The following is a 12098-nucleotide window of genomic DNA, read 5'->3' on the forward strand; positions in this document are numbered from 1 at the left end:
CGCCCCACTGGGCCCCAGGGGGTGGCAGCAGGGGGTGGCGGGGACCAAAGCGGTCCCTCAGCTGCTGTGGCCACAACAGCTGCTCCATCCTGGGTGCCCCTGGCTCAGCACAGAGAGCTCAGCTCTGGCCTGTCCCCTCTCCCCGCAGGGCATCCTTGCCCGTTTCCTCACCCTCCTGGGCACTATGCTGCGGGACTCGTGGCAGCTGTGTGTCAGCCAGCTGAAGGCCAGGGTGGCCAGCCAGTGGCGTTCCGGAGGAGGAAGAGTGAAGGCCACACGTGTGCGGCCGGGTAAGAGCCTCGTGGCCGTACGCCCCCGCGGGCATGGCACAGGATGTGCAGTCAGACCCTGGCATGGTGCTTGGTGTCATGGGCCCGTTTTGGGGTCTGCAGTGCAACAGCACTCCTCCCATAGGGACAACCCTTGCCAGGGGATGCTAGCTGTGGCAGTCGGGCTGACGGCAGCCCCATTGCGTCTTGCAGGAACCATGTGTGACCGCCGCAGGCAGCCACCTGTCCTCAATCTGAGCCCTGCTCCCCGCTGGAGGAAGCTGGGCGGCTCCTTGCTGGAGCAGGTCATTGCCACCTCGGTGAGTTCCCAGCCTGCTTTGGGCTGCGGGAGCCTCCCAGCACCCCCATCACTGATGCTGGCTTGCTGGGTTTCCCACAGACGTTGACTCAAGTTCCCAGTGAAAGACGACGGCAGACGCAGCAGGCTTTGGGCATCCTGTGGCGACGTCCCCCGGACACGCATGTTCCCTGTGAGGTAGGAGAAAAGGCTGTTGCGTACCCTTCTTTCTCCCTCCTTGTCTCCCCAGCACCTGCCGGCCTCTGTTTCCCCTTGTGGTACACAGCACTGGCCCCCAGGCAGCTTGGGGGCCAGGTCAGAGGAGGGTCGGTCTTGAGGCTCTCCAAGCAGCAGGGCTTGAGCTGAAGTCGCCAGTCAAAGTGCAGCACTGGAGCAGGGCTCCCCGGGTTGTGCCCAGGGAGGACGAAGCGGCGGCGCTGTGCTATGGGACAGGCTGGGGCTGCTGGGGGTGTAAGAGCACAAAAACTGACCGAGGACAGAGGCTCGCTCGGGAGCTTGGAGGGAGCCCCGTCCCCCTTTGCTGAAGGCCGTGGACCGCATGTCATTGCAGTCCCTGACGAAGAGCAGCCGGGCACCGAAGCCCCCCAGGACAGCAGCCCCACGGGGATACCTGGGGAACACCACGCTGTCGCTCCCTGACGTGCCAGCACGTCCGGTCTGCGTAAGAGGAGTGGTCAGGGGCCAAGAGTCGCACCTGCGTGTCCCCACGGTACCAAGGAAGGGCTTGGGAAGCAGGGGGATGGGCAGCACTGGGGGCCCTGCAGCCCCCCCGGGCGGGGGGGGTGAGTCGGGGGCAATGTGGGGTGGGAGCTGCAGTGCTAGGTGCTGCTGAAGTGAGGGGGTTTCTCATGGGTCTGGGCTCACTGCTGGAGCTCGACTGGGATGTTTTAGGGCTGGAGGGAAGAGTGGTGTAGGCTGGGGTGTTTCAGGGCCAGAGCTAAGGGCTGGGCTAGATGGGGTTGCTTGGGGCAAACCCCGAGTCACGCTGGGCCAACGCTCCCTGCGTTGGGAGCGTGTGCCCTGGGCCATCGACTGCAACAGCCCTGCCAGGAGCCCGGGGCCCTGCTGGGGCACCTGGGGCCCCGAGCCAGACACCTGCCCTCCCCTGCAGCTCCGCACGGACACTGCACCAGTGATGGCCCTGGGTTTGAGCACCCTGAGCTGCCAGACCCGCCGCATCCGCCAGTGCCTGGAGCAGCTTTCAAGCTCACCAGAGGTGAAGCGGGTGCCCCTTCTGCATCAGGCGGGTGGGCAACACTGCATGGAGGGGACAGGGCAAGGGTACAGCAGCCCAGTCTGGCACCCTGACGCATTGGGGCAAGCAGGAAGGGAACGGGAGCAGTTTGCAGCAAGCTGTCATGGAATTTGGGATCTTGGGGTTATTCCCTTGGGGTTTTCCTGCCTTGGGGCTATTCCCTTGGGGTAGGATCGGTGCCTGCACCCTAGAAGCCAGGCACCCATCTCCAGAGGGCCGACGAAGGCTGGATCTGACCCACAGTACTGACAATTTTATCCTTTTTCAGACTCTGAAAATGTGCAAGATGCTGCTGCCAGCCCACAAACCAAGCCTGAGCAGTGTAAGCGCCACTCACAGCCCTCCCGCTTCCTTACCCATTGCTGCTGCCTTGCGATGCAGGGCTTGGCCAGGTCCATGCAGACAGGCTGATTAGCCCCTTTGCAGCATGAGGTGGGGAGGGCACAGCTGCAGCAGGCCCTGTTGCGCTGGCTGTCCCAAGGTGGCCGGGGGGGCAATCACCTTGCCACACGCTCGAGTGGAGCACCCGAGCACGCGCAGGAAGCAGAGGTTTCCTGCTGGTCTCTCCATGCTCGGAGAGCTGAGCATCCCGCTGATCATCCTGGGGCTGCTGCAGGAGGTGCTGCGCTGGGACCCCATGTCAGGGCTCGGACTCACAGCAGGATCCGTGTGCCTGGGACAACTGTCCTGCCTGCTGGGCTTGTCCCACCCCCATGGTGCTGGAGGGGATGCGCCCACGCCTTCCCCTTGCTGTGCAGACGAAGCTCCTTACTGATCCGCGTTGCCTGGCTTCGCGCCTTGTGGAGAGGAAACCCACAAATGCGGCCAGCGAGACCCCGCGGAGGCTCCCAGCGAAGCGGCGACAGGCATCGCCTGCGGCCCATGAGCTCCCTGTGCTGGTGAGGGCTGGGGACAGGGCAGCGCAGGCCCCGCGCAGGGCCAGGGATCTCTGGGGGACCAAGTGCCATGTGCCCCAGGGAGGGGGATTTCTGGCAGGGGTGAACAGGAGCCACCAGGCAGCAGGGCTGCCCGTACCCATGCCAGCGCTGAGCAGCGCAGCGATGTGCCGGCAGCGCTGCCTGCTCTGTGCCGGGAACGGCCCCTTGTCCCCTTTCCTGGGGTCTCTGAGTGAGGGCCCCGAGTGGGGTGCAGCAGCATGTCTCACTGCACCATCAGGCACATGGGGGGGGCACACCTGAGCTCTGCAGTGACCGCGAGACACCCATATCAGGGTGATTGGGGCCCCACCCACGCTCCTGTTTGCACACGGCACCGTGCCAGCTGGTGGGACGGGACCAAGGCGGTTGCAGGTTGAGCTTCCCGGGGAGGTTTCTGTGCGCAGCCAGGGATCCTGGCGGGGAGCGGGGAGGTCAGTCAGGAGTGGGCATTTGAGCATCTGCAGCCAAGCATGGTCTGAGGCCCCTCGAGGGCTTGCTGGCTGGGAGACGGTAGCTGGGAGAGGGTGGCTCAGGCCGCGTCTGGCGCTGTCAGAGCGCCGCAGCTCTGTTCAGGAGCATGCTGGGGACCGGGAAAGGGGCTCCCTCCAGCGCGACAGCCTGAGCCCAGCTCTGGCCCTTAGGCATGGTTGATGCCGAGGGTCTCAAAAGAGGGCCTGTTTCTCTTTTTCAGGCTCCAAAGAGGGCCAGGAGGGCCGAACGGCACACTGACCCAACACAGGCCCAGGCAAGCGGTGCGATCTGTGCCCAGGTATCCCCAAACACATGACCGAGGCCACGGGCTTTGGCAGGACAGGTTTTGTCGGGACTCTGCCACTGGGCCTGGGCTCCCAGGGGTAGTGCAGGCCCGTGCTCGGCTCCTGCTCTTGCTCCAGCCAACAGGCATTAATCACAGCCCGAGGCTGACATCCGGCACAGCTGCAGCCCACGCGGAACAGGAGAGCATCTTTCCTGCTCCCCATCGGGCCTACCGACCCCTTGTCCTTTTCCCCCTCCCCATTGCCTCACGCTGACCCCACTGGTGCCCGTAGTCCCTGCAGGGCTTCGCAGCTTCCCTCGCCTGGACTCCTGACGCAGCCAAGGACTGCCGTCCTCGAGCAGGCCTGAAAATGAGGAGCATGCGAGGCCACTACCAGGCCAAGGAAGATGAGGAGGTGAGAGCCTGCGTGTGGCAGTTGTCGGGCAGCCATGGGCTGCGCCAGACTCCTGGCTTCTCCTCCACCTTTCCCCGAGTCTAGCACACCCCTGCGCTGCTTGTGGGCCGGACACGGCCAGGCTTTGCAGCAAGGGGCGATGTGAGGCCCCTGGCCGGCGCCCGCAGCCAGGGCAGGGCTTGCCCACATGCCATCGTGGTGGTGATGGCGGCCTTGGAGGGACATGGGGAGATTACTGTGGACCCCAGAGCTCATCTCGGCATATGTGACCGCAGGAGTCGGCACTCCCCGACCTGGCCCACATCCGTCTGGAGATCACCACGCTGCCAACCTTCATGTGACCACGGCAAGGAGGTGTGTCAAGGCTCACGGGGCTCGCGGGCCGCCCCGCACCCGCTCCCCACCGCTGCTGAGAAAGGGCGTCTGGACGGGGAGCCACTGGGGAGACGAGCACTGGAGGGACAGCTCTTGCTGGCGCTCTGCTCAGCAGTGGGCGCTCCCAGCCCCATAGCGCAGCGTGCAGTGGGAGTGCAGGCAGGAGAGCCTAGATCCCTTGTGTAAAGTCCTGGCAGATGCCGGGGGGCGGGGGTGGTGGCGGGAGGCACCCAAAGAGAGAGCATGCTGCAGAGGGCAGGAGCATCTCGTGTGCTGTAAGAGCCTGCAAAGCGGAGGGGGCAGACGTTGAGCCCCAGCCCCTCGCAGGCAGCCCCAGCTGCCGCTTCTGCTCCAGTTCAGCACAAATGGGCTTCCCCGAGGCTTGTTCTGGGCAGCACTCTGGTAAGAAGTGCTCTGTTGGGAGAGGAACAGCCCTGCTCTAAGCCCGCTAACACTGATGGGAGCGGAGCTCCCCACTGCCACCAAAAGAGCAGGCCTGCAGCCCCAAGGCATCCTTTTTGGAGCAAGATCACAAAGCCAGGAACTTATGTCAGCAGCAAGTTTTGTGAGCTGAACTCTGAAAACCTTGCCTTTAGCTCCAGCAGATGAGCAAGCACCACCAGAAGAGCAAGCCCCCTGCTCAAGCAGGCTCACCGAGAGCAGGTTGCCCAGGATCCTGTGCAGACGGCTTTGGAATAGCTCCAAGGATGGCGACTCCACAGGCTCTCTGGGCAACCTCTTCCAGTGCTCTGTCACCCTCACAGTAAACGAGCTTTTCCTCCTGTTCAGACCGAGCTTCCTCTGTTTCCGTTTGTGCCCGTTGCCTCTCGTCCAGTCACTGGGCACCGCTGACAAGAGTCTGGCCCCATCCCCTTCACAGCCTCCCTTCACGTAGCTCAACGCCTTCATACGTTCTCCCCTCAGCCTTCCCTTCTCCAGGCTGAACAGTCCCAGCTCGCTCAGCCTTTTCCTCCTGTCACTCTACTCCTTTGATCACCTCAGTCCCTTGATCATCTTTGCTGGACTCACTCCAGTAGCTCCAGAGTTCCCCTCTGCTGCGGTGCCCAGACCTGGACACAGCACTCCCGCGGTGCCCTCACCAGGGCTGCGCAGAGGCCAAGGATCACCTCCCTCCGCCTGCTGGCCATGCTCTTCCTAATGCAGCCCAGCACACCATTGGCCTCCTTTGCCACAAGAGCACACTGCTGCCTCGTGGGGAACTTGTTGTCCACCAGGACTGCCAGGTCCTTCTCTGCAGGGCTGCTCTCCAGCACGTCAGCCCCCAGCCTGGACTGGCGCATGCGGTTATTTCTCCCCGGGTGCGGGGCTCTGCGCTTCCCATTACGGAATGCCATGTGCTTCCTCTCTGCCCATCTCTCCTGACTGTCGAGGCCCCTCTGAATGGCAGCACAGCCCTCTGGTGTAAGAGCCCCTGCTCCCAGTTTTGCATCATCAGCAAACTTGCTGAGGGCGCACTCTGTCCCTTCGTGCAGCTCACTGAGGAATAAGTGGAGCAGGACTGGAGACACTACTGATCCCTTGGGCTACACCATGAGCTACAGGCCTCCAGCTAGACTTGGTGCCACTGATCACAGAGCCCCCTGAGCTGCCCCACAAGGTCCCCGTGTGCACAGAGGAGGCGAGATGCAGCCTGGCTGGGACCAAGGAGAACACAGGCACCTTCGTACCTCCAGAGCAGAGTGCGAAGCCAAAGCCAGAGGCTGGTGGGCCACCCTGCAGCACGTGGTGTGGGGCCAGTGTCCCCTGCCCACCATGTCCATCCTCTGCTCCCAGCTGCCATGCCGCCATCCCTCTCTGGTGTGGCCACCCCCGGAGCGCTGTGTGCAGTTCTAGACTTCCCAGCAGAGGAGAGCTATGGAGCTACTGGAGTAAGTCGAGCAAAGGGCTACTAAGACGATGAAGGGACTGGAGCATCTCTCGTCGAAGGAAAGGCTGCGTGAGCTGGCACTCTTCGGCGTGCAGAAGAGAAGACTGAGGGCTAAGCTAATCAATGTGTATAAGTAGCTGGAGGGAGGCTGTAAAGAGGATGGCGTTGGATTCGATGCTCTCCAGAGGTGTCTTCCAACCTCAACCATTCTGTGATTCTGGGATTCCTGATCTCAGCTCTTTCCCTCTTTCATTTCCCAGCTCCTCGGGAGGCAGCAATATGAAACTCTTTTCTTTTCTCAGTAGCACAGCCTACACAGTGCAAGTGCTATCAGAAGGTCATCGAGACGGGATGCTTTTGAGGCTGGGGCAGTGCTGGGAGCCCCTGTGCGCTCCTGCCAGGTGCCCTGCAGCTCCTGGGCTTGGCGCGGCCCCGCTTGCATCACAGTGGGGCAATTCTCGCCCCAGCAACGTGACTGTACCGGGGCTGCAGGCTCAGTCCCTGCGCACTGCTTGGGGCAGCACGAGGGCTCCCGGCTCTCCCCCAGGAGCATGCGCAGGTTTCCCAGTGCCCCCTCGGCACCAGCCATGGAGAGGCGAGGCTGGGTTCAGAAGAGGGTGCCACAGCACCGTCTGGTATGAGGCGCCAGGTGTCCCAGGGCGGTTGGGGTGGGGGGAGGCAGGCCAGGAGCTGAGGCCAGGGCCGGGACAGAGCCCCCATGGCTGGCTGGATGAGGATTGGCCCTCCCCCGCCCCACTGGGCCCCAGGGGGTGGCAGCAGGGGGTGGCGGGGACCAAAGCGGTCCCTCAGCTGCTGTGGCCACAACAGCTGCTCCATCCTGGGTGCCCCTGGCTCAGCACAGAGAGCTCAGCTCTGGCCTGTCCCCTCTCCCCGCAGGGCATCCTTGCCCGTTTCCTCACCCTCCTGGGCACTATGCTGCGGGACTCGTGGCAGCTGTGTGTCAGCCAGCTGAAGGCCAGGGTGGCCAGCCAGTGGCGTTCCGGAGGAGGAAGAGTGAAGGCCACACGTGTGCGGCCGGGTAAGAGCCTCGTGGCCGTACGCCCCCGCGGGCATGGCACAGGATGTGCAGTCAGACCCTGGCATGGTGCTTGGTGTCATGGGCCCGTTTTGGGGTCTGCAGTGCAACAGCACTCCTCCCATAGGGACAACCCTTGCCAGGGGATGCTAGCTGTGGCAGTCGGGCTGACGGCAGCCCCATTGCGTCTTGCAGGAACCATGTGTGACCGCCGCAGGCAGCCACCTGTCCTCAATCTGAGCCCTGCTCCCCGCTGGAGGAAGCTGGGCGGCTCCTTGCTGGAGCAGGTCATTGCCACCTCGGTGAGTTCCCAGCCTGCTTTGGGCTGCGGGAGCCTCCCAGCACCCCCATCACTGATGCTGGCTTGCTGGGTTTCCCACAGACGTTGACTCAAGTTCCCAGTGAAAGACGACGGCAGACGCAGCAGGCTTTGGGCATCCTGTGGCGACGTCCCCCGGACACGCATGTTCCCTGTGAGGTAGGAGAAAAGGCTGTTGCGTACCCTTCTTTCTCCCTCCTTGTCTCCCCAGCACCTGCCGGCCTCTGTTTCCCCTTGTGGTACACAGCACTGGCCCCCAGGCAGCTTGGGGGCCAGGTCAGAGGAGGGTCGGTCTTGAGGCTCTCCAAGCAGCAGGGCTTGAGCTGAAGTCGCCAGTCAAAGTGCAGCACTGGAGCAGGGCTCCCCGGGTTGTGCCCAGGGAGGACGAAGCGGCGGCGCTGTGCTATGGGACAGGCTGGGGCTGCTGGGGGTGTAAGAGCACAAAAACTGACCGAGGACAGAGGCTCGCTCGGGAGCTTGGAGGGAGCCCCGTCCCCCTTTGCTGAAGGCCGTGGACCGCATGTCATTGCAGTCCCTGACGAAGAGCAGCCGGGCACCGAAGCCCCCCAGGACAGCAGCCCCACGGGGATACCTGGGGAACACCACGCTGTCGCTCCCTGACGTGCCAGCACGTCCGGTCTGCGTAAGAGGAGTGGTCAGGGGCCAAGAGTCGCACCTGCGTGTCCCCACGGTACCAAGGAAGGGCTTGGGAAGCAGGGGGATGGGCAGCACTGGGGGCCCTGCAGCCCCCCCGGGCGGGGGGGGTGAGTCGGGGGCAATGTGGGGTGGGAGCTGCAGTGCTAGGTGCTGCTGAAGTGAGGGGGTTTCTCATGGGTCTGGGCTCACTGCTGGAGCTCGACTGGGATGTTTTAGGGCTGGAGGGAAGAGTGGTGTAGGCTGGGGTGTTTCAGGGCCAGAGCTAAGGGCTGGGCTAGATGGGGTTGCTTGGGGCAAACCCCGAGTCACGCTGGGCCAACGCTCCCTGCGTTGGGAGCGTGTGCCCTGGGCCATCGACTGCAACAGCCCTGCCAGGAGCCCGGGGCCCTGCTGGGGCACCTGGGGCCCCGAGCCAGACACCTGCCCTCCCCTGCAGCTCCGCACGGACACTGCACCAGTGATGGCCCTGGGTTTGAGCACCCTGAGCTGCCAGACCCGCCGCATCCGCCAGTGCCTGGAGCAGCTTTCAAGCTCACCAGAGGTGAAGCGGGTGCCCCTTCTGCATCAGGCGGGTGGGCAACACTGCATGGAGGGGACAGGGCAAGGGTACAGCAGCCCAGTCTGGCACCCTGACGCATTGGGGCAAGCAGGAAGGGAACGGGAGCAGTTTGCAGCAAGCTGTCATGGAATTTGGGATCTTGGGGTTATTCCCTTGGGGTTTTCCTGCCTTGGGGCTATTCCCTTGGGGTAGGATCGGTGCCTGCACCCTAGAAGCCAGGCACCCATCTCCAGAGGGCCGACGAAGGCTGGATCTGACCCACAGTACTGACAATTTTATCCTTTTTCAGACTCTGAAAATGTGCAAGATGCTGCTGCCAGCCCACAAACCAAGCCTGAGCAGTGTAAGCGCCACTCACAGCCCTCCCGCTTCCTTACCCATTGCTGCTGCCTTGCGATGCAGGGCTTGGCCAGGTCCATGCAGACAGGCTGATTAGCCCCTTTGCAGCATGAGGTGGGGAGGGCACAGCTGCAGCAGGCCCTGTTGCGCTGGCTGTCCCAAGGTGGCCGGGGGGGCAATCACCTTGCCACACGCTCGAGTGGAGCACCCGAGCACGCGCAGGAAGCAGAGGTTTCCTGCTGGTCTCTCCATGCTCGGAGAGCTGAGCATCCCGCTGATCATCCTGGGGCTGCTGCAGGAGGTGCTGCGCTGGGACCCCATGTCAGGGCTCGGACTCACAGCAGGATCCGTGTGCCTGGGACAACTGTCCTGCCTGCTGGGCTTGTCCCACCCCCATGGTGCTGGAGGGGATGCGCCCACGCCTTCCCCTTGCTGTGCAGACGAAGCTCCTTACTGATCCGCGTTGCCTGGCTTCGCGCCTTGTGGAGAGGAAACCCACAAATGCGGCCAGCGAGACCCCGCGGAGGCTCCCAGCGAAGCGGCGACAGGCATCGCCTGCGGCCCATGAGCTCCCTGTGCTGGTGAGGGCTGGGGACAGGGCAGCGCAGGCCCCACGCAGGGCCAGGGATCTCTGGGGGACCAAGTGCCATGTGCCCCAGGGAGGGGGATTTCTGGCAGGGGTGAACAGGAGCCACCAGGCAGCAGGGCTGCCCGTACCCATGCCAGCGCTGAGCAGCGCAGCGATGTGCCGGCAGCGCTGCCTGCTCTGTGCCGGGAACGGCCCCTTGTCCCCTTTCCTGGGGTCTCTGAGTGAGGGCCCCGAGTGGGGTGCAGCAGCATGTCTCACTGCACCATCAGGCACATGGGGGGGGCACACCTGAGCTCTGCAGTGACCGCGAGACACCCATATCAGGGTGATTGGGGCCCCACCCACGCTCCTGTTTGCACACGGCACCGTGCCAGCTGGTGGGACGGGACCAAGGCGGTTGCAGGTTGAGCTTCCCGGGGAGGTTTCTGTGCGCAGCCAGGGATCCTGGCGGGGAGCGGGGAGGTCAGTCAGGAGTGGGCATTTGAGCATCTGCAGCCAAGCATGGTCTGAGGCCCCTCGAGGGCTTGCTGGCTGGGAGACGGTAGCTGGGAGAGGGTGGCTCAGGCCGCGTCTGGCGCTGTCAGAGCGCCGCAGCTCTGTTCAGGAGCATGCTGGGGACCGGGAAAGGGGCTCCCTCCAGCGCGACAGCCTGAGCCCAGCTCTGGCCCTTAGGCATGGTTGATGCCGAGGGTCTCAAAAGAGGGCCTGTTTCTCTTTTTCAGGCTCCAAAGAGGGCCAGGAGGGCCGAACGGCACACTGACCCAACACAGGCCCAGGCAAGCGGTGCGATCTGTGCCCAGGTATCCCCAAACACATGACCGAGGCCACGGGCTTTGGCAGGACAGGTTTTGTCGGGACTCTGCCACTGGGCCTGGGCTCCCAGGGGTAGTGCAGGCCCGTGCTCGGCTCCTGCTCTTGCTCCAGCCAACAGGCATTAATCACAGCCCGAGGCTGACATCCGGCACAGCTGCAGCCCACGCGGAACAGGAGAGCATCTTTCCTGCTCCCCATCGGGCCTACCGACCCCTTGTCCTTTTCCCCCTCCCCATTGCCTCACGCTGACCCCACTGGTGCCCGTAGTCCCTGCAGGGCTTCGCAGCTTCCCTCGCCTGGACTCCTGACGCAGCCAAGGACTGCCGTCCTCGAGCAGGCCTGAAAATGAGGAGCATGCGAGGCCACTACCAGGCCAAGGAAGATGAGGAGGTGAGAGCCTGCGTGTGGCAGTTGTCGGGCAGCCATGGGCTGCGCCAGACTCCTGGCTTCTCCTCCACCTTTCCCCGAGTCTAGCACACCCCTGCGCTGCTTGTGGGCCGGACACGGCCAGGCTTTGCAGCAAGGGGCGATGTGAGGCCCCTGGCCGGCGCCCGCAGCCAGGGCAGGGCTTGCCCACATGCCATCGTGGTGGTGATGGCGGCCTTGGAGGGACATGGGGAGATTACTGTGGACCCCAGAGCTCATCTCGGCATATGTGACCACAGGAGTCGGCACTCCCCGACCTGGCCCACATCCGTCTGGAGATCACCACGCTGCCAACCTTCATGTGACCACGGCAAGGAGGTGTGTCAAGGCTCACGGGGCTCGCGGGCCGCCCCGCACCCGCTCCCCACCGCTGCTGAGAAAGGGCGTCTGGACGGGGAGCCACTGGGGAGACGAGCACTGGAGGGACAGCTCTTGCTGGCGCTCTGCTCAGCAGTGGGCGCTCCCAGCCCCATAGCGCAGCGTGCAGTGGGAGTGCAGGCAGGAGAGCCTAGATCCCTTGTGTAAAGTCCTGGCAGATGCCGGGGGGCGGGGGTGGTGGCGGGAGGCACCCAAAGAGAGAGCATGCTGCAGAGGGCAGGAGCATCTCGTGTGCTGTAAGAGCCTGCAAAGCGGAGGGGGCAGACGTTGAGCCCCAGCCCCTCGCAGGCAGCCCCAGCTGCCGCTTCTGCTCCAGTTCAGCACAAATGGGCTTCCCCGAGGCTTGTTCTGGGCAGCACTCTGGTAAGAAGTGCTCTGTTGGGAGAGGAACAGCCCTGCTCTAAGCCCGCTAACACTGATGGGAGCGGAGCTCCCCACTGCCACCAAAAGAGCAGGCCTGCAGCCCCAAGGCATCCTTTTTGGAGCAAGATCACAAAGCCAGGAACTTATGTCAGCAGCAAGTTTTGTGAGCTGAACTCTGAAAACCTTGCCTTTAGCTCCAGCAGATGAGCAAGCACCACCAGAAGAGCAAGCCCCCTGCTCAAGCAGGCTCACCGAGAGCAGGTTGCCCAGGATCCTGTGCAGACGGCTTTGGAATAGCTCCAAGGATGGCGACTCCACAGGCTCTCTGGGCAACCTCTTCCAGTGCTCTGTCACCCTCACAGTAAACAAGCTTTTCCTCCTGTTCAGACCGAGCTTCCTCTGT

This window comes from Apteryx mantelli, chromosome 3, assembly GCF_036417845.1.
Source record: "Apteryx mantelli isolate bAptMan1 chromosome 3, bAptMan1.hap1, whole genome shotgun sequence".
Taxonomy (NCBI): domain Eukaryota; kingdom Metazoa; phylum Chordata; class Aves; order Apterygiformes; family Apterygidae; genus Apteryx; species Apteryx mantelli.